The sequence below is a fragment of the Sminthopsis crassicaudata genome, chromosome 1 (genome assembly GCF_048593235.1).
Source record: "Sminthopsis crassicaudata isolate SCR6 chromosome 1, ASM4859323v1, whole genome shotgun sequence".
NCBI classification, from domain to species: Eukaryota; Metazoa; Chordata; class Mammalia; order Dasyuromorphia; family Dasyuridae; genus Sminthopsis; species Sminthopsis crassicaudata.
The window spans coordinates 123,920,273-123,945,468 of NC_133617.1; the positions used below are offsets into that span (position 1 = coordinate 123,920,273).

The following is a 25,196-nucleotide window of genomic DNA, read 5'->3' on the forward strand; positions in this document are numbered from 1 at the left end:
AAAGCCTGTAATATTTTGATATCCTTACAAGTTTCCAGTTTTTCTGCCTTCCATATATTCTAAAATCTAGCAACATTGAACTCCTTGCAGTTGCTCACACAGGACATTCCATCTCACATCTTTTCTAAATGCAATTTTTCACAGGCTGTCAACTAAAATACCATCTTCTGCAACAATCCTTTCCTGGTACCTCTAAATGCTAGGACCTCTTTTTTTTAAAATTACCTTCCATTTACACTTTATACATCTTGTGAATACAAATTTTTCCCCTGCAGTCTTCCACATGAGAATGCTATGCCCTTGAGAGCAGAGACTGCTTTTTTTGTGTTTTTATTTATATCCCAATATAAGGCAGAGACTGTCAAAAAGTATAATGTAGAGGCATCTAGATAACAGAGTAGATATAGCCTTAGGACAGGAGATGAGAATGAGTTCAAATCTGGCCTTAGACACTTGACTTTATTTCTAAATCTGGACAAGTCAAATAACTCCTGTTTGTTTCCTTTTCCTCAATTATAAAATGGACATTGTAATAGCATATTTCTCCCAGAGCTATAGTGAGGGTAAGATAATATTTGTAAATCATTTAGTATAGTATGTGCTGACTACTATGCATTCATAGTGTTGATTCATTATTTCCTTCATTTCCTTTTTTGGAATAACTTGATAAATGCTTTTTGGATTTTTTTTTTCTTTTTGCTTGTTTTGTTTTGGATTTTTTTTTTTTTTTTAGTTTTATCATTAACTGTTTTAGAATAACATCTTATTTTTTTTTATTCTAGGTTTCTCTGAGATACAATTCTTGCCCTTATTTCTTCTTTGAATTTCCTTTTTATATTTTACAGCCTGATTATATTCAACATATTAAGCTTTAGAAAGCATTTTACATAAATGAATTAATTTAAAATTGCTGAGTCTTAGAGTCTAAAGGGACTCCTAATACCATCTATTTTAATTCTTTCTAAAGAAATTATTTTCCAAGAAAAAAAAACCCAAGACACTAAGTAATTTATATTACATATTTTGCTTGAAGAAATCCACTGAAGTGATCTTCTCAAGAAAACCAACCTGGTTGTTCATATTTGTGCAGCTCTCATTAATATTTTTTAGCAAATTCTCAAAATTACTTCTTTTCATTGTCAATCCATTGCTATAAGTTTTGTCTTCTGAGGACAAGCAGAATAAATTGGATCCCTCTTTTGTCTACAAAATTTGTATATAATTTCACTTTATTAAATTCAGTCCACTCTTTGAGCCTATCAATGTCTTTTTGACTCACAACTATTAATGCTATTAATTGTGTTAGCTATATCTCCTAACTTTATATCAAGTGTAAATTTAGTAAATATGCCAACTGTAGCTTTTTTCATAGTATTGAGCAATAAAATATAATAGAAGGCAAATCTGGGAGGCCTCTTTTCAAAGCAATAAAATAATGAATGATATTTTAGGTGCAACTTTTAGATGAGTGTTGAGTGTGTTAACTGTACTACCTCTCTACATCATTTCTGCAAGAATAGCATGAGATACACAATCTAATGCTTTCATAAAGTCTTGAGAGAATATATCTTCAGTATATATCTGACCTGAAGTCTAATAAACTTATTGTTAGCTATCAAAAAAAAGCAAATCACAAAATTAGATAAAAGCATGAAAGACTGATCACCAATTTCAATGTGCCAAATCTCGAGTTAAAACTAGGGGTCCAAATATTTAAAAAAAAACAAACAAGCTTGAGAAGTTTACATTTTAATTGGGAAAGTAGACATAAATTTGGGGGTTTTGCCAAGGGAAGAATTAGGGAGAGAGAGATTAATAAGCATTTACCAGGAATAGTATTAACTTGATTTCTGTTCCTAGCATAATAGAGTGAAGAGAATAAAGGAATTTGGGAGTGGTATGCTTAAAGCAGCCTATCAGGAATATGGCCTTGAATTAATAGATAGTTCAGATGCCTACACTGCTTGCTGCAAGACACTTCTGGAACAACAATTATTCCTAAAAAAGTGTTAAGTTTATGGCTTTCAGGAGACACAATGTCAATCGAGTTGCAAAGACTCATGATTTAAGTCAAATCATCTTTTATGAGTTTTTGTTTCATACACTCAATGGCAATTTGTATTCAGAAGCTACTTCCTTTTTTGGCCATTTGTGTTTCGTGCTGGCTGATCTGTTTTGAGTACACTTGAAACTTCTCTGTCCTCACTACTTACTCCATGAATGTGATAATGCTTAAGTCAGTTGTGCAATATAGGGAATTTGCTGGAAGTGGTGCTGTCTATTCCAGTCAAAAATTTGCCTCATTTTTTTTTCTATGCTAACTTAAAAAAGATGTTAAAAATCCTCAAATATGACATGATGGAAACTCACCATATCTGTTTCCTTGTTGCCATATCTCAATAACTTCCATTCAGGTTGTCCAGCTCCCATCTGGTGATTAAACTCCTCTTGTATGCTAAGCCTGAGGCTTGGACCAAGGTCTTCCCCATAAAGAAGAATGACATAACATATGAGTAATGAAAACCACATGGAAACTGAGGTAGTCCAACTTCTTTGACAGAACAGTATCTACTAATAAATATACAACGCATACAGGAATAGGGTATGGTAAGCTGATTGCAATTATGGCCTTTGTGTGCATATATAAATTTCAAAAATTGTTAAAATTTAAGGTAAAAATTGTTTTTAAAAAACATTTTAACTACTGCCAGTTAGGCTTATCATAGTTGATGACATTATTCTGTAGGACCAAAGAATACTATTTTATTACTAGGGTATACTAAATGGGAAGAAGCAGTCACAGTATAATAATTCATTTATAAATAGATATAAATGGTATTTCATTTAATATTCATAATAACCTGATGAGATAGGTATTATTATTCCCATTTTACAGATGAACAAATTGTTCTTTCTCATATAATATTAAATATTTTTATGAACAAAGATTCAAATAAAACTACTGTTTAAAAACTACTTTAATTCAATTAAATCTAATAAACATTTAAGTTCCTACTATGTGTCAGAGTCTGTACTAAGTATCATCTATAAAACATACACACAAGAACACACAATATAACTATACATATGTGCATGTTAATATGTGTGTATGAAATAATCCTTTGAAGAGTTCACATTACACTAGGGAAAACAAAAACAGACACAAAGGTGGGAAAAATATATATTGTAGACACAAATTATTTGATGTTCATAGAAATGGGAAAAACCCTAGTCATTGATTATGTAACCAGGTCTTGAACACAGCAAAAGCTCAGATTACTTTTAGATGGAGAAAGATGAGTGATCCTTCAATTTGTCTACTTGGCATAACTATTTACCAAGGAGAAATCTCCTTTGGAACTGACAAAAATTCCACATATGTTATCCCTCAAAGACTCTTTGGAGTCTCCAAGGTATAACAGCTGTGAAGCCATCTGTGAGCTGAATCCAGTCTCCTAAGAAAACTGTGACTATTACTACAACATTGAAATCAAATAGTCAGCGATAGTTGCAAGTATGTCTTGGGGTCAGGCATATTTAATATCAAATCATAATCTTAAAATCAGGTAAAATTTTACTAAGATAAAATATCAACATAAATTTGTGAAAGAACAGTTCTTTAGTCACAGATGTTAGATAATAAGAATTTTAAGTTTTAGAGCTGTAAAGTACTTAATGATTGTACTTTTGAAATTTAGGGACATTATAACAAATTATCAAATTCCTCTTCAGTTCCAGATCCCAGATTTTACTTTTAAAATCTATCTAATATTTCTTATTTCTCATATTTCTTTTATGTGTTAGATATCAGCTTAGCTACTGGATAAAGATAAGACAAAAATTCCTAGCCTGAAGGATCTAATATTCTACTGAGAGAATTCTGACATTATTGGCTCAAACCTGTATTCTTTTATGTTCTTTCCATGATTACCTGTGGGGAATTAGAGACCAATGCCCATTAAATTAACCTCAAGTAGATTTTACAAAGAGGCACTTAATGTTTATATAGAGAAAATACAGAAGTTATACACACCTTATAATTTCTTAGGTTTACTCTTTTCCATCTTGGTTCCTAGGAAATTGGGCTGATAATCAGTCTCTACAATGGTAGGAAGACTGATTCACATCTTGCTTCTGGTACTCTACCTGTGTAATTATGGTCATACCTAGTCATTTAATCAAATATCTATGCCTCTGTGTGTGTGTGTGTATGTGTGTGTGTGTTATGCTTATGCATACACATATAGATATATCTATGTACATACATAGATATGTATAGACCTAATAGTTATATGAATATATTAGCAGTTATGGAAATAGCTATTTAGAAAATAACTTTTAGTCTAACATACTGTGCTATAAATCTTTGAGTTTTATATTGTATATCCCTCAATAAAATTGTAGGGTTTTATACTGTATATCTCTTAATAAAACTGAAAGACTTATTTAAGTCTTTATTACCATTCACATAAAATATTGCACTAATCTCCTAACTGCTATTCATCTCTCTCTACTCTTTGCCATTTGATGTTAGTAAGCAAATCTTTTTTTTTTTAATGTTACTTATATCAAATACCATATTAAGCCTTGAGGTATAAAAGCAAAAACATGGTGCCTATCCTAAAGGTCCTAACATTATATCAGGGAAAATAACATGTATAGCTCTGTAAAATATAAGATATATATTTTAAATGGGAGGTGATCTTAAAGGAAGGCACAAGCAATGGGACAGAGAGTATGGAGGACAGATGGGGGTAAATTCTTTTGTAGAAAGTGAGATATTAACTGAGTCTTAAAAGATGCTACAAGCTCAGAATTGATGGAGGAGAGAGAGAGCTTTCTAGGCAAGGGGGGCAGTTACTGAAAATGCATGGAATTAGGAGATGAAATGTCCTGTGTGAAAAATAAAAGGAAGTCAATGCTACTGGATCTTAAAACATAAATAAAAGGGAATGAAGTATAAGAAACCTGACAAGGTAGAAGGACCAGATTGTGAAGAGCTTTAAAAACCAATCAGAACATTTATATTTTATCCTGGAGAATCTAAGTATAAATAGAAATATATGTGGTTTGAGGAAAGAATTACAAGGTCAAACCTATACTTTAGGAATATTATTTTATCAATTGAATAGAGAATGGACCTCAGTGAAAAGACTTGAGTTAATATAACCAACCAAAACAATATTTCAATACTTCTTGTATGAGGTGATAAAAAGCTGTGTGCCAACCTATCCAAATGTTCACTCTGAACATTATGTGTTTATTATATCTACATATAGACACATGTATGGTTAGATAAATACATTATAAATGTATATAAAATCACTATACTCATAATTTTAATAGTGTCACATAAGCTGCAATTTAAAACATAGATTCCTTATCATTGTCTAAAAGCCTTTTCTCCAAAAATCAGTTCCAGTTCCCCTTTTCCATTCATCTTATTTCTCTACCCTTTGTGCAGACTACTGGGTTCTAACCCCATTTTCTATCCTGTCTTTTCCTATTTCCATGTTTTTGCTGCATGACATTCATAAAATGGTATCCCAACTTTCTTTTGTGTTTGAAGCTCCTCTCTATTTTCAAGGGCCATCTCAAATGTCACCTGCTGAATGATGCTTTCTTTGAGACTGGCCAAGAGAAATCATATTCTCCTCAGATTTCTGATTATTTAACCCAGAAAAGAACCTTTTCATTTATTGTTACTCCTTTCCAATCTACCTATTTGGAAATTCTGTCATTTTCATTTTATTAGATTGTAAGCTGCTGACAACAAGGTGTATATTGTATTCATTTTTCTATGCCTAGTACTTAGAATGGTGCTTTACACATATTTAAACTCCAGAAACAATCTAATTTTAGCTGTCCTAATTAATCACTTATTGTGAATTCCTTGGGAACCAGAACTACATTTTTTTCTTTTTTTTTGGTAATTTCAATGCTTAGAATAGCATCTGGGACATAGTAATAAATACTTTAATAAATACTTGACTGATTAAAAGCTTACCTGATCTCCTACCACCCAAAATAATCTTTCTCTCTTTCAATTTCTTGTTGCATTTTGCTTATAGCTCTCATGAATTGATCATATTCTCATATATGCATACATATATAAGCTTATAGTCATAGTTCTGGTCATTCACCCACCAATACATTGAAGAGAGAGAGAGAGAGAGAGAGAGAGAGAGAGAGAGAGAGAGAGAGAGAGAGAGAGAGAGAGAGAGAGAGAGAAAGAGAGAAAATGAACTTTGTCTTATTTATTTTTGCTACATGTCTATGTTTTATTCACCAATGTTTAGAATAAGACTTTGTGTATGTAAATTAATGAACAAAATCTGAATTTTCCCAGAATAAGATATTCCGACAATGAGAATTCCCTATACCAATAAACCAGATTCTAATCTTCTAATCTGACTGTGGCTTAATATGTAAATTCTAGGAAACTGTATTAGGAACACAGAGGTGACATGTGCAAGGCCACTCAGGTTTTCATTGTCAGAGCCAGGCTTCAACTCTAGAATTTTATGAATCCAAGCCCACTACACTATATAGTAAGCCATATTATTTCTACCTTAATAGCTTAGGTGTTTATTAAATGTTTTTTGAATTGAATTAGAATAAATCTTTTGAGAGTTTAAAGTACAGCTATTGCTCATGCATCATATTTGATTAATTCATCTACTTACCTTAATTATTTCTGTACTTTTAACTAAGTATTCATAATAAAAATGACTTCTAACCATACTTTATGTAACATTTCTTTTCTATGACTTTAGAGACTGCAATAGTATGCTGACCAAATGCTAGCTAGTTGTATTCTTTTAATAGAGTAACTCCAATTGAGGTGACAATTAATTTTTACTTCTACAGTGATTCAATCCCTGACTGGTTTTATTATCCATGAAATGTCTTTTTAACATCTGATAGGGAGACAATTTTTTTTACTCTTTTAATAAGCTTAGCATTTCCAAAAACTTGTAGGCCATTATTTACCTATTTATTTATCAGATCCCATTGTTTTATAGTCCTTTGGAAATTCTTGAGTAATATTTCAAAGTTTTTAAGATTATTAGATAACCTCATGAAAAGCAGTCTAATCACACAGCCAATGAAATGTTAATTTGCTTAAAGGAAATCTTTTAGCACTTAGCTTTTTTACTTCATGATAACCCATTGCTATACTCATTTATAGAGCTTCAGAAGAAAGAGTTAGAAGCAATTAAATAAACCTTCCATGCAGACAGATTCAGATTTCAGTTTACTTAGCTGAAGAACTTTCTAATAATGAAAGCTATTTAACAATAAAATGAGACAATATATCAGTAGCTAGATAGGCTATCCTTGGTGTCACAGAAACCTGTATTCAAGTCTAGCTTCTGACCCATACAAAAAAGACTAATTAATGCTGAATAAAACTTTAGTCTGAGATACATTTATATTATTTGACATTTAGGACAGCTAGAAGTGGATATATTGATAGTGCCCTGGCCAGGCATCTAGATGACCTGAGTTCAAATGTGACTTTAAACAATTACTGACTGTATGACCCGGAGCAAGTCACTTAATCCTGTTTGCCTTAGTTTTTTCCATCTACAAAATTATCTTGAAAAGAAAGTGGCAAACCACTCCAGTGTCTTTGAAAAAAAAAAAACAACAACCTCCAAATGAAATAATGAAGAGTTGGGCACAATGGAATATCAAAAACAAAGAGGTAGGGACAACTAAAAATAACTGAACAACAATGACAATGTACAAAATATTGTACTGTGGAGAATATGAAGATGGATGGCATGTGGTCCTTTGCCTTCAGGAATATAAAATCAATGTGGGAGTAGGGCATGTTAAGCATACTATAATTTGTTTTCAAACCTTATTCCTAGCCTAAAACTGCCTTCTATTTGGTCTCCTAAGTTTAACTCTTTCCCTTCTTCAACATCCAAGTACTCCTAATGTACAGATATGAACTGGTTATTTCCATATTCAATAAACTTCAATGACTCCCTATTACCTCTAGAATTAAATAGAAACTTTTCTCTTTGGTACCTAAAGCCGTTCACAGCAAGATTCTGATCTATCTTCTCAGATTTGTGCTTTATGTCTGTGGTCTAACAAAACTAACCTTCTAGCTATTTCTTATACACTACATTCCAACTCTTGTCTCCATTCCTTTACCAAATTATTCTTATGTGACTGAATTCACTCCTTCTTTGCTACTTAGAATTGCTAGATTTTTTTGAAAGCTCAGCTCAAAAGGCACCTCTTACATCAGCCTTGCTGGATCAATACAGCTATAATTTCATCAAATTGATCTCATATTTATTTTTTATGTGCATACGTGTATATGTATTGTCCTCAGAAGAATGTAAACTCGGTGCAAAGAATATTGTTTAACTTTACTATTGTATTCCTAATGCCTGGCATATTGAAGAAACTAAAATGCTTGCTGATTAATCTATTAATAGATTAATAGTATTTTAAGATTTGAAAAGCATGCTATAAATGTTATTACATTTGATCCTAATAACAGCCCTGGAGGTAGAAACTCTTTTTCAGATAAAGGAACTGATGCACAGAGTGATTAAAATGCTTCCAAAATATTTTTTTCAAGTTGGATATGAACTCAGGTGATCCTGAGTTCTGAGTCAGTGTACCACTCTTTCACAAATCCTGATACAGCATGTTTTGCCTCCTGAGTTCTTCTAATAAAACTGTGAATAAAATTATGTGAATGATTATGGCTCCTTCCTTACTATCCTCCATTTATTCTTTCCTTTTTCCCTTCCTTCCTTCTTTCTTTCTTTTCTTGCTACCTTTTTTCCTTATTTCTTCCTTCCATCCTTCCCTTTCCCCATTCTTCCTTTTCTTTCATCCATTTCTTGTTTTCTCTCTTTTTTCTTCCTCCCTTCTTTCCTCCCTCCCTTCTTTCATTCCATTTTATGTTCTAACCACATTTAGACAATACTTTGTCCATTTCATATTTTAGGAAGGTCACTGATAACATGGAGAAAATCAGAAGATAGCAAGTAGGTTAGTAATAAGCCTAATTCATGCAATAAAAGCTATATTTTGGAAAGTTTAAACAGAAGATTGAGGGAGACATGAGAAATGTCTTCAAATATATGATAGTCTCTAATATGAAATAGGTATTAGATATTTTTTTCTGCTTTCCCCAAAATACCCTAGAGAGAAGTAATGGATGGAAGTTATAGAATCAGATTTCAGCTGAATCTAAGAAGAAACTTCTTAATAATTAGAACTCGCTAAATGTGCAATAAACTTTATCAGAATCTAGCAAAATCCTGATCACTATAGGTCTTCAAGTAAGTAATAGATGCTTGTTTGAGATTTTGTTTAGAGGAATGATAATCACTTATGTACAGGTTACATTAAATAGCCTCTGAAATCTCTTGTTCTTCAGATTCTGTGATGCCTAATTTTTTCTATCTCTCTTCCACAAATCTATCAGCTTATATTTTCATATATAGTGATTCACTCATCTATAAATATTCTGATAAGCATACATACTCAAAAATATTTTTTCCTAATAATGTAACTTATTTTAAGGGCCCTTTTAAATATGGATTATATTTTGAAGGGAATGATTATACCGTGAATTGCATATCAGGCCTGACTGAGTAAAACATGATTTTCTTGTGACATTTGATTAGCCCTTTATGATCTCTGACCAGTGAAACGCTGTCTCAAAGATGTTTCAATTGACTTTGCTCTCATTGGTATGAGGACCTTGGTAAATATCAGTAATATTTTGGGCCAGGCAGCCTTAGAGTTTGAAATCAATTCAAGTGGTAAATATTTTAGAGTAAGTGATTAATCGTTAACATGGTGTAATTGCTTTTGGAAATCTAGAGCAAAGCAATTAAAATGGATAATAAACTAGAGGTCTGAATTTGAAAACTGCATTGCTATAACTTCTTTTTTCCCCCTCACTGAAATCCCACCCAGGCTTTTGGCATATAGAGCTCATGTGCTTGATTGACACGATAAACCATAATAATCTGAAGGAGCCATTAAGATCTGCCAGGTCAACGATGTGTGAAATAAGAAAGATTTACATGATAGACCTTAATGATACTACATGACACAAAATTTCCATGTTTAAAGGGCTCTCTAAATTTGAAGTTATGAATGAAACCACTGGGGGGAAAATTAAATTTAAATAATGCTTAATTTGTACCAAAAATCAGTAGTAGAAAAGTATATGAACCTGAAAACTACTCCCTTTTTTCAATCAGCAAATATTTATTAAACACTCACCTTGTGCCATACACAATCCTATGTCCTCAGCTTATAAAGAAAATGCAGAATCAGTCCCTTCCTTCAAGAAACATATATTCATTAAGTAATTATGTTACTGAGATCTCTACTAACTTAAATAATGTAATCTTGGGATTCTTTTGAGGGAAGTGGGAAATGTGGCAGAATCAGCAAAGCATAAAAGATGATTAAAATGTAATCTATTTGACCTATAGAATAACCAATAGTCTATGACAGCTGTCTATTAAAACATGGCTATGCTACAACTATTGCAATCTATATTGTTAGAAGAAATACATCAGCGAAACATAGTTCATTTAAGTTTACAAGTTAAAATACTCATGTACATGGTGTTTGATAGAAATATTCATTAAAATGAATATAATTATTTTGGCCTAGTTTTCAAAATCACCAAATGAGGCTGGACCAAAATTATTTAAGAGACTGATTTTTTTTTTCCCTTTCGATGAACTTGGATTATAGAGGGACACTCTTATACTAGAGTATATTCTTATACTCACCATGAAAAACAAGAAAACTTTTTGTAATATACCAAATTATCCAAGGTCAATATTCACAAGTCTTCCATAGAGTCCTTGTTAGGGATTCTTTACCTTTGCTTTATTTGTCTTATATCTCTAAAGACCAAATAAATAACTAGAAAAAGAAATTGATTCAGAATCTATTTCTGAAATATGATATACAACTTGCATGCTACAAAGTAAACCAGATTGTATATATGATAAAAAGCTCAAAAGTTTCAGCTTATTCTCATTTCAGAAGGCTATACTTTTATGGTGCCAATTGCCTGGAAGGAGCTCAATAAATATTTATTGATATTGCCATATAGAAAGGGAGATTCTTACTAAAGCAACTTAAATTGTCAATGCAGTTGTTCTTAAAATTGAGCTGTAAACACCTCCCAGAAGACTATTTGAGACTTTTCTACATGCATAAAATGAATATTATCTTTTCCCCATCTCCAAGGATAATTATCCTTTGTGTCCTGATTGGAAATGATACTCATACTTCTGAAGAGTATACAAAAACAAAATAATCAATGTGAAAATTATAACATTTCACACTTAAACATTCAGTGTAAACATTAATATGGCAGATTTTTCAGAGTGCTATGATGGGATTCTGATAACTTTGTATGTGTGCTATGGCTCAGAATAAATGTGCAACTTGAACTAATAAAATCATATAGAGAGCAACTTTCTAGCTCTGTGATCTGTTGCTGTCACCATCTCTGAGGCTCATCTTCATCATTTGGATAGCAGACATATATAATACCAGCAGCATCTACTTCTCAGGATTGTTGTAAAGCTCAAATGTGATCACATATGTAAAACAATTTCTAAGCCTTTCACAACCCTCTAAATACCATCTGTTATTGAAATGGAAATTTTCTGGAGATGGGTGACATCGTAAGCTATTACTACTCATTAATGCATACATATGATTATTTTTTTTTCCTTGCCTCTTTCCATCTAATGGAATAGTGTTAAGAGCCCTTGAGGATTATGGACACTTGAGATAGAATGCTAGGACCATATCAAAAGAGAAGAAGGAGAAGAAAGGGGAAAGGAAACATTGAATTGTTTGTTTGTTTGTTTGTTTTTATACAGATCAGTGAATTTGGAAAGTTTTAGATGCCAGACTTAAAATTTTTCTATTTGAGCCTGTAAGCAATAGGAAGCCACTAAAGCTTATTGATTAGGGAAGTAATAGCAATATTGTTTTATTTGCTTTGATTTATTTTTTTCAATGAAGGTATCACTATGGTGTTAGGAGAGAAATATTGTTTACAGGTTTAACATTTGCTGGTTTGGCTGCTTCTGTTGCCTAACCTTTTTTAATCATCTTATTTCCTTTTGGGTTTAGTTCATCACCTGTTGGTTTCTAGGAGAATGAGACACTCTTTTATCACTCAGATAATAAAAAAGAAAAAAAAATGATAAGATTTTATTGCTTAGAATATTTGAAAAAATAAAAATAAACTTTTTTTTTTACAAGGGCTAAGGGGAAACTTTTCATCTGATTATTTTCATTAGGTTTAGTGAAAGAAAATGCACAGACTACATAGCAGCTCCATGTCTACACATCAAAGAAAAACAGAGAAATTCTGAATATTATAAACATTAAATAATCATACAAATAAAATCAACCTAGTCACCATTACCCCATTTGGAATTTGCTTGATGAAGATCCAGGAGTGGTTTGCTATTTCTTCTCCATCACCTTTTACAAATGAGGAACTGAGACTATAAGGATTATGTTACTTGCCCAAGGTTACACAGCTGGTGTCTGAGGCCAGATTTGAACTAATAAAAATTATTTTTCCTGATTCCAAGCCCAGTGTTCTCTGCACTGTACCACCTAACTGCCCAAGCAGGAAGATCTGAGTTCAAAATTATTCTCTGTCTGCCTCAGAATCCTCATCTGTAAACTAAGGATTCTATTAGAACAATTTTACAGCCTTATTGTGATGATTAAATGAGATATTATTAGGAAAGTATTTTACAAACCTTAAAGCACTATATAAATGCTAGCTATTATTATTTTTACTAATAACAAGACTAGCATTTATTTTTATGGTTACTTATGGATGACAAGTAATTTCCTCCTGAAATTCCTATGAGGTAGATGAAACAAAAATTATCAGGCTTATTTTATAACTGAAGAAGAAAGCTCAGAAATTTAAGGGAAGGTAAACAGGTAATGAATGAAAGAACCAGAATTTTAACATGTCTTATGAGGTCATATTCAGTATTCATGTAGCTATCAGCCTCCGCTTTCTAGTCATTGACTATAATTCTTCAAACCCTCAGAAATTATCTGGGTTTTATTCCTGTATTCCAGTAAGTTGATAACATATAATGTATCATCTTATAAATTCTGTTGTGAAAATTTTAAATGATTATTAAATACTTCAGAAAAATTATGACAAGAAGTTATTTTGATGAAATAATGAAATATTTAATATTTTTTATAAGTGGCTTTGCCTATTTCTGGAGTCTAGTTCGGTTATCTAATCCTAGCACAGAAAAAATAAAAATGCCTGGAACGTGTTGAATTCTGTATGCCTCTAAGGTTTTGAATTCTGCATCAGTGAAGTATAGTGCTCTGAAGGTGTCTGTTAATCTAGAAAATTAGAAAGAATAGTGATTTACAAAAATCTTATTTTTATTGATTACAATAGATAAATGGCAAATAAGTTGTGAAAAAATACAATAGAAATAGCCATAACTAAGAAACAAGCAAAAAGTAAGCAACTAATGCATCAGATACTGTATTTAAGAATTTTACAAATATTATCTTACTTGATCATTATAATAACATTAGGACATAGATGATATTATTATACTAATTTAACAGTTGAGAAAGCTGAGACAGTGGTTGGGGGAATTGCCAAGGGTTCTACAATTATTGTATCAAAAGCCAAAATTGAACTTGGGTTACTTTAGATCTAGTTCTCTGTCTAAGAGAGGGCATGCAGCACTCTTGTTAATGGCTTTATAAATAGAGAAATGTAAAATAGTCATTTTGGGTTTTTTGTTGCTTATTTGTTTATTGGCTGATGATTTTATTGAGTATTTTATTTTCCCCAGTTACTTGTAAAAACAACTTTTAACATTCTTTTTTATTAAAACTTTGAGTTCCAGATTCTCTCCCTCTACCCCATTAAGGATGTAACAAATTCAATACAAATTATACATGTATAGTAATTCAAAACATTTCCATAACAGTCATGTTGTGCAATAAAACATAGATGAAAAACCTTCGAGAAAAATAAAGTTAAAAAAAAGTTAGCATCAATCTTTTTTCAGACACCCTCAGTTCTGTTATTCGATATGGAAAGCATTTTTCACCATAAGTCTTTCAGAATTGTCTTGGATCATTGTATTGCTTATAACAAATTGGATCACTGTCAACATAATGATAGTTGTGCTATTCATAGTTGATCATCTTACAATATTCCTGTTAACTTTGTTCACAATACATTTTACTTTGCATCAGTTTACATAAGTCTTTCAAGGTTTTTCTAAGAGCATCAGGCCCATTATTTCTTATGGCACAATAGTATTCTATCATAATCACATACCACAATTTTTTCAGCTATTCTTCAATTGATGGACATGCCCTCAGCATCCAATTTTTTTGCTCCAGAAAAGAGTATTTATAAATATTTTTATACATACAGATATGTTCCTTTTTTTTAATCTCTTTTGGGATACAGACCTAGAAATAGCATTGCTAAGTCAAAGGGTTCGAATGGCTTTATAGGCCTTTGGACATGGTTCCAAATTATTTTATAAATGGTTGAATCAGTTACAATTCAATGGATGGTGATTTAATATCTTATTTTCCCCACAACACATCATTTTCCTTGACAATAGCAGTACCTCAGAATTATTTTAATTTGCATTTCTCCAATCAATAATGAGTTAGAGAATTTTTTCATATGACTATACATAGCTTTGATTATTTCATAACGAAACTGTTCAGATTTTTGGCCCTTTATCAATTGGGGAAGGGTTCTTATTTTCATAAATTTGAATTAGTTCTCTATATGTTTGAGAAATGAGACCTTTATCAGAGAAATTTGCTTGAGGGTTTTTCTTTTTCTTTTCTTTTCTTTTTTTTTTTTCACAGTTACTCTTGATAACTGTATCCGCATCCCTGCTTTTTTTTTCCCCATTCCTTTCACTCTGTTCTCAAAAGTGTTTTGCTCTAGCTAGCTCTCCCCAAATCGGCCCTCCCTTCCATCACACTGCCACCCTTCTCTTATATTCTTACCCTCCTAATGTCCTGAAGGGTAAGATAGATTTCTATACCCATATTGAATGTCTATGTTGTTCTCTCTTTGAGATAATTCTGATAATAGTAAATTTTACTCACTTCCCTTTATCTTTCCCCCCTTCCCCTCCATCTTTTTCCTTGCCTCATTTATGTGTGATAATTTGCCCTATTCTACTTCTCCCTTTCCCTTTCTCCATATCTCACTAGATTCTTCTCTTACCCCTTAATTTTTTTGTTTTGGATGTCATCCCTTCACATTGAATGCTTGTGTCCTCTCTATATAAATACTGTCCTAATAATGAGAAAGTTCTGAATTCAAATATCATCTTCCCATACAGTAATGGAAACAGTTTAATCTTATTTAGTCTCTTATGATTTCCCTTTCCTGTTTACCTTTTTAATGCTTCTCTAGAGTCTTATATTTGAAAGTTAATTATTCAGTCTTTTCATCAAGAATGCTTGAAAGTCCTTTATTTCATTGAATTTTCTTTCCTGAAGCTTAGTTTTGCTGGATAAGTGATTTCTGGTTGTAATCTTAATTCCTTTGTCTCCAGAACATCACCTTCCAAGCTTTCTGATTCTTTAAGATAGAAACTGCTAAATCTTGTGTTATCCTAACAATGGTTCCACCATTCTTGAATTGTTTCTTCTGTGGAGTGAGAGCTCCTGAAGCAACTACTGCTACTGCTTACAAGCCTGTCCTTGTTTGCTGGGGCCCAAACTGTGCTGGCTCAGTCTGCACCTGACTGTGCTCCATTTTTACTCCGGTGTACCACACCTTTCCAGACAAACTTCTAAGTTGTCTTATTTCTTTTTGCATGTTCACTCCTTCAGAAACTAGTTGCAAAACTAATTAAAGCAATTAAAGCAACTAGATGGCAGAGTGGATAAAGTGTCTGGCCTGGAATCACAAAGACCTAAATTCAAACCTGTCCTCTAATATTTAGTAATTATGTGATCCTGGATAAGTCACTTACCCCTTTTTGCTTCAGTTTCCTCAACTATAAAATTAGCTGGAGAAGGAAATGTCAGTATTTCTGTCACAAAAAACTCAAAAAGGGTTCATGAAGATTGGACATACATGAAAAGTGACTAAACAATAAACCAGAAGTCATTTTCCTTCCTGTGGCTATATACTGATAATCATTCAGAGTCTTTCTCCATATGAGATATCTCACTATCATTTCCATGGTCCTGGGTTAGGGGATCCAAGATGGATTTGAGAAGTTTTTTAGTATTCCTTTATTCAGGCAGCATTTCTTTTTACTTGCCCCAGGTATTAATATTGAGAATTATGGCTCCAATAGCAATAAAATTAATTGTGATCATAAGCCTTGTTTTCTGAATGTATGAGTTTTCAATTTAACTGTTATCCTTCAGAGAAAAAATATAGTACATCTTTTCATGATTTATCTATTCATTAATTCAACTTCATCAGAGAACTTTTACTCTGTTCAGAAAGAAATGCATAATGTAAAGTGAAAATGAATAATACTTTATTCTATTGAAAAATGATTCTGGCATTCACACATTACAACATGCTCTATGTAAATGTTAGTGGTGAGAAGTGATATGGTATAATGGAAAGAGTGTTAAACATTCAATCAGGAAGACCTAAGTTCAAATTCTACCTCATAAGCTTACTGTATATATAGTTATAGGTAAATCATACAACTTGTCTAGACATCAGTTTCCTCAGTTGTAAAATGAGTGGCTTGTACTTGAAAACTTTTCAGGTCCCTTATAGCTCTAAATCTCTAATTTCATGACCTTCAGAAATTTAGAAAATTATTTTTTAATTCATAATGTAATAATATCTAGAAAAAGCCCTATTTTTATTCATGAGGAAACAAGAAAGATAAAGTGACTTAGTCCATACATAAATATTTGAAGATACCTCTCATTCCACCTCTATTATTTCTTGACTTGAAGCTAAATCTTCCCAAATGTAACCCAAATAACAAAGTACAGTTACCTGAACATCACTTTTAAGTCTTTTATCACCGTCTTCACAATCTGAACAAATAATTTTATCTATGAAATATTCTTATTTATTTATCTCCTTATTTCTAAGCTAAAGAGAAATAGCAAGGCTTAGTAATTCTTAACTTTTTTTGTGTCATGGACAATTTAGTAAAATCTAGAATAATTAGAATAATATTTTAAATACGTAAAATAAAATAGGGTTACAAAGACACCAATTATATTGAAATGTAGATTATAGACAGTGAGAATGCAAACATGGGGGAGCCAGGGAAAGCTCTATGAACCCCAATAATTTTGACATAGCAATGAGCATATATTTTAAGCTATAAATTACAAATGTAAATATGATATGAAAAATATGTGATTTCTATTGGTAACAAAATCAGAGGTTTAGCTAGTACTGATATAGTCTGTGAGTTACACACCCAATTTAGGAAATGCAAAATTTGAACTGGATCATTGTAAAATAAGGCCCTTTTCTTTTTTTGCATCCAAGTTCATGGACTCAGTAAATTATGATTCAATGTGGGTATGCAAATACAAGTTTAAGAACTTCTAGCTTTAGTAGATAGTGTTGGAGTAATAGAGGCCTTCCATTAAATCCTATCAGTGTATTTAAACTCCCTGAAACTTAGGTAAATCTTTGAGACTATAGAATGAGGGGGATCTTGAATATAGGGCAGCTGGTGATGCAGTGAATAGAGTGTTGGATCTGGATTCAGAAAAACTCATTTGCCTGAGTTCAATCTAATCCCAAATACATATACTAGCTGTGTGACTTGACAAGTCATTTAATCCTATTTGCTTCATTTCCTCATTTGTAAAAATCAGCTGAAGAAGAAAATAGCAAACAATGCCAGTGACTTTGCCAAGAAAATGCCAAATGATGTCAAAAAAAGTCAGACACAAATGAAGTGACTGAACAAAAACAACTGTTCTTAATAGGTGTTTTTATATCATAGAGAACGTCTTTGTATCTATCTATATATCAATATATAGATATCTACATAGAGACAGTTATACATATATATATATATATATATACATGCTTTTGTATAGGTGTATATGTACCTATGTATACACATATGCACACACACACACACACACACATATATATGCATATGTACCTATAGGTATATACACATTCATAGACTTGAATTAAAATCCAACTTCAGTTGGAGTTATTCTGTGTATGTATGTAAATTTATGGGTATATTTATATCGTGTGTAAATATATTTCTTGTTTCATTCTCCACCCAAAATTACTCCAGATCCCATATTGGAGATCATACAACATAAAAATAATAGAGATGCTCATTTTAATGGGACCAGTCCTAGATCTGGAAGCAGAAAATATTGATTTGAATCTCAGCTCTACCATATATCGGCTGTGTTATTATTATTGTTCAATCATACTAACTCTTTTGTGAGTTGTAAAGGGTTTTCTAAGCAAAGATAAAACAGTGGTTTGCTATTTTTTTCTCCAGTTCATTAAGGCTAGTGTTTGAGGCTAGATTTGAACTCAGATCTTCCTGACTCCGGGCCCTAATTTCTTAATAATTCAGATCCATCATCACTTAAGTAGGGAATTTCAATATACTTCATGGGGTGGATATGACCCCAAAATGACATAATGTACATAAAACACTTTGTAAACCATAAATCATTATATATATGCCCTGATCACAAAGAAGCACCATTGTATAGTGCTTATAGAGATCTTAGAATCATAAAGACCTAGGTTTAAGCTATACATCTGATTATATGACTTTAAGTAAGTCATTTAAACTTCTTAGAATGATGAACACTAAGTCTTTAAGTTGAAGGAGTAATGTGTTTTGGTAGAAAGAATTTCCTCACATGGAAATTCCACATCTCAATGAAAATACAGGTTCATTTTTATTCCCTATGATGTAACAATGAAGATCTTCCAAAGAGAGATATGTAAACTATACCAATTTTACAGCAACCCTTCAGATTTTATGTTAAGATCATTGCTTTTCCAATTGCTTTTCCTACCTTTCTTAAGAAATCAGATGAGAAAGAAACAAGAAACTAGAAGATACTTCCTTTTTCTATGCACATAGTTTCATTGAGTTTTTATCATCCTAAAGGATTGTCTCCCAGTCTTTTATTTTGACATTTCTGATAATAAATCCTTCAGAACAAAGGATTTTTGGATTTACTTTTGGAAATTTCTCATCCATAGAAAAGCTTTTTTGGTGGTCAATTATATTCCCCCTCTCAGCAGTCCTGAATTAGGCATAGAGACTTTTCTTTTGTGACAAAACTCTGAATAGGGACAAGGAATTAAGCAGTAATTTAGCACTGAAACTAAATCTTGCTTTCCTTATTAATAACATTTAAAGCCTGAGGTAGTTGATAATAGTCCTACAAAACCAACTTTTAACGGAGTGCTTCCATATTCTTTGTATATGACATGATAAGTTATAATTCCATCACAATATATAGTGGAAACCTATCTGTCAACTGATGTCCTTAGGTTGAAGGACATAAGAAGCAAAGGGGTTTTTCCTTCAGTGTTTAACACAGTAGATTGTGCATATCGAATCTTGTCAGGTGTCAGTCTTTTACTTTTCAAAAGTCTTCTTTTGGGAATTTCAGTGAATAGATGATGGACTAAGTATTCTTCTTTTTCTTTAGAATTGTGTTAAAAATTCAAATATTAAATTCAATAGATTATGAAACAATATATTCAAAATTCAGCTTCTATGTAAATCTGAAAATTTGATAAAGCAAGCCTTTCATTTTTATTGAAAGTTAACCTTTAACTCAGTAATTGGCTCACTGAGATTATGATGGCTTTATGATAAAATCATTTGGATAAAGTTGTATTTTTTTTTCTTTTTAATTGCTTTTTCCAGGGGATAGTGGAAACTGTTATGCCTTCCAATCCTCATATCACCTTTTGCTCAATTCTAAGGCCAATTCCTCATAAACAATGCCAAGGGAAGGATTATCCAAACTGGCAGATTACCCCCAAATCATTTATTTGGCTTTGGATTCTTTCCCTTGTTATATTTGGCTTTAGCCTATATTAAAATTAGTTTGTGCTCAGTAAGCATATGGTCACAGACAACAGGGAGAAGGTGACCCAGATAAGTACTGGGGGACAGAGAAGTCAGTTCTGAATGAATAATTTGTAATCCATAAAGTGGATTATTTGCACATGGATAATCAAAAGTTAATTACATTAAAATAAACAAATAAAACAATCACCAGCAATTATTTATTGACTAATGGAATCTCATTGACTAGACACGTGAACTTTTTTTTAATTAAAAAATATATATTTTTCTTAATCCTTTCAAAATAGGACAGTTGATACTTAGGACATATATGATAAAAATCACTTCAGACAATTTTTATTTTAGTTAATTAATTTTTTTGAAGCTAGGTCTTTCTACCTTTTCCAAATGGAAGCTCTGTGGCCAATCAGAGACCTGATTCCTTCTACGTCTTATAACAGAAACTTTGACTCCTCTATTTCTGACTTGAGTTCATCCCTCCTTCAGTGGTCTGTCTGTTATCTGCTCCAAGGTGTCAAATTCAGCAAGGAGATCTCATTAACTTAAGCAAGCTCAATTAACTATTGTCAACTTCCCTGGCAGCAGGGATGATGACCATACATTATACAAATATTAAGGAACTTTTAAACTATAAAGCTGTAAAAATTATCATAATATCATTTGAAACAAATCATCTCTAAGATCTCTTGAAAAACACTTGCTATATGAATTGTGGTTTTGCAATATTCAGCAGTGCATATTAGGGGGAAAAAAAAAAACTGAACCAGAAGTCAATTTGATTTCAAATTCTGACTCAGCTTCTTGCTGCTCATTATAGTTCCTCAGTATAATATATAGTTCCATTGATCACTTATGCTTATGTTTTCATGAGGTATGGAGGATTAAACATTTTACTACCTAGGGATCAAACTTCTATTTTCATAGGAATGACATTCCTGATCACAGTATTGTATAATCCTTAGTTCAGCATGACAGTTTCAAAACACCCAAATATGTATATGTGAGCAACTTGTACTGTTACATTATAATACAATTCATTTTTAAAACAGAGAATTAATCTGAAGAATGAATCTTCATATCCAAAACATATTATAGAATCTAATTCAGTTTCCCTAATTCATATAAATTTGAATTCATAAGGTTCAGAGTATTATGCTTTGTTTGGGCATTTTTGTTTTTAGATTTGCACTTGTGTTTTACCTTATTTTGCCATATTACAGTCTCAGCATTTCACTTTTATTTGCCTTTGTAGACTAGAATTAATATTCTCTCTGTTGTGTATTTAAAAAAAAGTATTACATATAAAGATAGGAAAGTATATTCATATAGTGTTTGCAAAAACTCAATTTGAATTATTCACATATTAATTTAAATAAAAGCCAAACACAGCTTACTTAAATTCATTTTTATGGAAATAAGGAATAAACATTCTAGATAATAATACCAACAAGTAGTAGAAGTGTCATAATTGTTATTGATAGCTTTGTTTTTCTAAGCCAGGCTAATCCTATGATCACAACATAGAAATGGAAAACCCCTAATTGCTGAATGTACTTTCTGTGCTCTTGCAAATTTAACTATGAAGTGAGATCCTCACATGTTTAACTCCATATTCTTATTGATTGTCACTCAGAGATGAAGGATAGTTAGCAGAGTTTACAATAGAGAATCTCTAGTCTTGAATTTTTGCATTCTATTTTGTTAACTACTGTCATTAATATAATGGCAGGACTAAAGTTCCTAGAGAAAAAATGTGAAAAAAGAGACTTAAATTGACTAAAGTATGCCTTCTTTACATTTGATACTTCCCCTGCAAAATCCATTGCCCTCATGTCTTTAACTGCCTATGATCCCCTTTACTGTCTCCTAGCCAGTTCCTTGTACCCTGACCTTTTTATCTCTCCCTCCACATTGTAACTCATCTATCTCTTGTCAGATTTCCTCAGTGTTCAGTTCTTTGCAAAGTAGAAACGAGCATAAATAAGTAGAATTCAGAAATTAACAATAGGGATTTTAGGCATTTCACTAGGGAACTTTTTTTCTGTGCATTAGCCTTATGGTATAGCTACAAAACCCCAGAATCTAAATCTCAGGAGGTACTTTAGAAGCCATCTCATCCAAAATATAACTTAATAGGAAAGAAGAGTGGCAAAGTGGAACAAAAACTAGATTCTGACTTAAAGTGTTTGGGTTCAAATAATGAGGCTTTTGGATTGTACTTAATGAATTCTTTTTCATGGATTTTTAACTTATTAACTCAGTGCTTTGGGGAAATAAAGTTCTTTCTTTTGAACCTCTATTTTCATAACTGTGATGTGATCTCATATGATTATTATAAAGAAAGTGTTAATATTAGCAATCTTGTCATTTTCTTCTTTTTGTTGTTAATCTTTATCTCTTCTGACACATGACAGGCAAGATGATATCAAACATAGAGACCTTTAGGTTTCTCCTAGGTAGGAAAATTTGCATTTAAGTCTTATCTCTGATTTGTTTTGTTAATCCCATTTGATGGTTTCTTGGATAAAGATAATGATCTGCCATTTTGTTCTCCAGCTCATTTTACAATTGAGGAAACTGAGACAAATAGGGTTAAGTGACTTGCCCAAGTTCACACAACTAATAAGTATCTGAGGCCACATTTAAACTCAGGTAGATGACTTCCAGACTTTTGGCCCAACATTCTATCCACCTAGTTTCTCTGAACATAGAGATATGCAACTTGAATTGGAAACCTAAGTTTTCTATGTGCTACCTGTATAACCTCAAATAGATCATTTGCCTCACTAGATCTCAATTTCCTCATTTGTACCATAAAAGTAAAGGGTTGGATTAGATATTTGAGACTATCCCTTCAAACAATATTCAGGGTCTTATGATAGTGCTATAAAATCCCCAATTAATGGTCATCCTACCTTAATTTTAAAATATCCATTGAAGGTGGAGAAAACTCATTACTTCCCAACTTGTCCTACTTCATCTTTTTATGGCTCTAATGTTTTGAAGATAAAACTTGTATCATGCTTCAAATAAGTTGTTTATTCAGTTGTATCTGACTCTTTGTGATCCATTGACCATAGCACATCAATACTTTCCTTGGGTTTTTAACAAAGATAAAGTAATGATTTACTATTTTCTTCTCCAAAGGATTAAAGTTAAGTGACTTGCCCAATTTCACCTAGCTAGTAAGTGTTTGAGATTGGATTTGAACTCAACTTGAAAAGGTAACATTTTAAAATTGATGTCTGGGGCCAAACAAAAGAAGTTGTAAATCAAGAGTTTTATGAAATGGATGGGAGGTTGTGGAGGAGGTGAAAATTTTCCTTTCATCTTAAGTTAATTTAATTAATTAATTTTTTAAAAAAATATTCTAAAGTGGGTCTTTAGTTCTCCCAGATTACCGAAAACATCCATAACAAAAAAAGGTGAGGAATCAGTTCCTCATCCTTTCTAAATTGTCTTTCTTATGACAATGAAACATGTGAAGTCAGCTACAATGAATCTCATAATAGTCATTTTTTCAACTCCAGGGTTTATTTCTTTCAAAGTTGGATTCTAGGCAGCTATCTACTTTGCTTTATAGTGCCAGCCATTAAGGGGCTGTAGTTCTTAATTTCTAACACACTTCATAGTTTGCAGTGGAAAGTGAAACACAATGAGCAGTTGTGAACCCATCACTAACTTGGTGTAAGAGGAAAGAGAAAAACAAATGACTGAGTTGCTATATTCATCTGGTTGCACCAATGTCAAGCAAATGATGTCTGACTGTTTATCAAAAACAATTCTTTACCATTATACTATGTCAATAAAATATTTTTGTGAATCTTTTTTTGTTCCTAATGTCTTCAGATCTATAAACCTGTGTTTTTATAACTTTTTACACTTTTTTGATTTTTTTCAATCTCATCTATGTAAAAGTTTATAATTTTCTAATAAAGTCTTAGTGAAATGTTTATATATTCATAAAAATGTCAGCATTCTGTAAAAAATCTTTTTTAATTTCACAAAATATTGAGAAAATTTACATTAAATATAAAAAAAAACAAAAAACAAAAACAAAAGACTTAATTAGCCTCAATTGTTGTCACCAGCCTTTAAACTTCACTCTTGAGTGAAAAAAGGATGAGAGCCTCAGGTCCATAGGTCAGAGCTATAGTTCCAGGATCCCATATTACTCTTTCAATGTGTTTCTTGCAGTAGGGTAGCACCCTACCAGAGCATGTGGTTACCATGTATTTATCATGGCCCTCAAAGATATACTTAATCTGTTTCCTAAACTAAAAAAATTAGGAAAATAATAGCACCTATCTGCCAGGATTGCTATGAAGATCCAATAAGAAAATGATTTAAAAGCATTTGACACAGTGCCTAGTGATGAGGTCTTGAATGGGGTGTTGAACAGAGAGAAATTAAAGAATTGATATGAAGCGGGCAGGGAAAAAGCATTGATAGAGATCAGTTTAGCTACATTGTCCTACCTTCTGGAGAAATTGTCCAGTCAGAAATCCAAATTATGTTAACTCCTGAGACCCAATCCACTCTCTGTAGGGGTCCCAAGTAGACTCACCAGTCATATCTCTGAAATTAAATTTTCCCCATACAATCTACTTATGGACTGTTCCATGGCTCCTGCCTTCCTTTGGGTCAGTCCAATACAACACTCTGCCTTGGTCTTTAGTATCTATCTCCTCTAACTTCGCTATGCTTAAAAACCCAATTTCTCTTCCTTACAGCTTACTAACTTTCTTATGGTGTTAAGTCCCTTTCAGTATTTAGCCAGCCAGCTAAGGGCATGCCCTAACCTCATGGGGTACTCCTTTTGTACTGGGTAATTGTGAATTCCATTGAAGAACTTGTCTTTTATATGCTCTCCCACTCTATTTCATATTTATCATTCTTGGTGTCTACTGATATCCCTTCATTTTTTCATAACCTAGTCCTCTAAATAAGTCTACCTTTTGCCAAAGAGAATAGCTACTGTGAATTCTTCACATGAAAGAACCACAACTTTTGGTACCTACCATCATCTGGTGTCCACATCATCTGGCACATAGTCAGCACTGCAAGTTAACTGGTTAA

At 32.2% G+C, this 25,196-nt stretch overlaps 1 protein-coding gene across 1 annotated transcript in view; it reads left to right on the top strand.

Annotated features, from left to right (window-relative positions):
* CSMD3 (CUB and Sushi multiple domains 3) overlaps positions 1–25,196 on the top strand; it is a 1,577,676-nt gene that overhangs the window by 425,730 nt on the left and 1,126,750 nt on the right.